This window comes from Bison bison, unplaced genomic scaffold, assembly GCF_000754665.1.
Source record: "Bison bison bison isolate TAMUID 2011002044 unplaced genomic scaffold, Bison_UMD1.0 scf7180017857687, whole genome shotgun sequence".
Lineage (NCBI taxonomy): Eukaryota > Metazoa > Chordata > Mammalia > Artiodactyla > Bovidae > Bison > Bison bison.
The window spans coordinates 13163-14170 of record NW_011488260.1 but is presented as its reverse complement, the minus strand read 5'-3'; positions in this window follow the sequence as shown (position 1 = coordinate 14170).

The window sequence follows — 1008 nt, the reverse complement described above, 5'->3', positions numbered from 1 at the left end:
GCATCTATTCTTGTCTTATCAACTTTAAATTATGTCTATTTACAACTTTCTATGAAAAAGTATAGATTTTATTCAATACTATTAACCCTAACTCCCCATCTCTTACTTCTGTTTTTTATTAATTATGCAAACTGTACGATTTACAATTGATTGTTATTATAACTTTCAATAATATACATAAAACTCCACATACTCCATATATTCCCCATGTTATTATTATTGTTTTTATTGTTTGCTTTTGCAACTTTAAATAATGCACCTTAAACTCTGTCATGCCCTATTAAGTTTTAACTGTCATCCTTCTACTTTCTACATTGTGAGATTATAATATATCCCCCCCTTTTTTCTGTTTCTTCCTTCCACTTCTCACCTATCATCAGCTTTTCCTTTATTTTACATTGTCAAGGCTGCTAAAGCTTTCATTCCAATTTGTAGTCCTATTTAAGTATTTCATGCTTCATGTAAAGATTGTAAAAGGTAAATAGCAAAAACTTTTTCATGGTGATGAAAATGTTATTAACTCTTCCATCAACTAATATTTACTTTTCCATGGACTGAATGCCATCAGTCTTGGATCCCTTAAAGAGAAGTGTTCTAGGAGCAAGGTAAACTCTAGTCTCATTTCTTACAGTTCATCAGTTGCTTCAAAACATATAAAAACATTTTTAAGTTTCCTATTAGCTTGACTAAAATTTAAAAACCTAGTGGAGGATCCTAGAGCCTATTACACAGAGTGAAGTAAGTCAGAAAGAGAGAAACAAGTATCATATATTAATGCATATATGTGGAATCTAGAAAGACAGTACTGATGAAGCTATTTGCAGGGCAGGAAAGAGACAGGCATAACAGACTTGTGGGGAAGGAGCATTCAGTTCAGTTCAGTCCCTCAGTCGTGTCCGACTCTTTGTGACCCCATGGACTGCAGCACGCCAGGCCTCCCTGTCCATCGCCAACTCCCGGAGTTTACGCTAACTCATGTCCATTGAGTCGGTGATGCCATCCAACCAT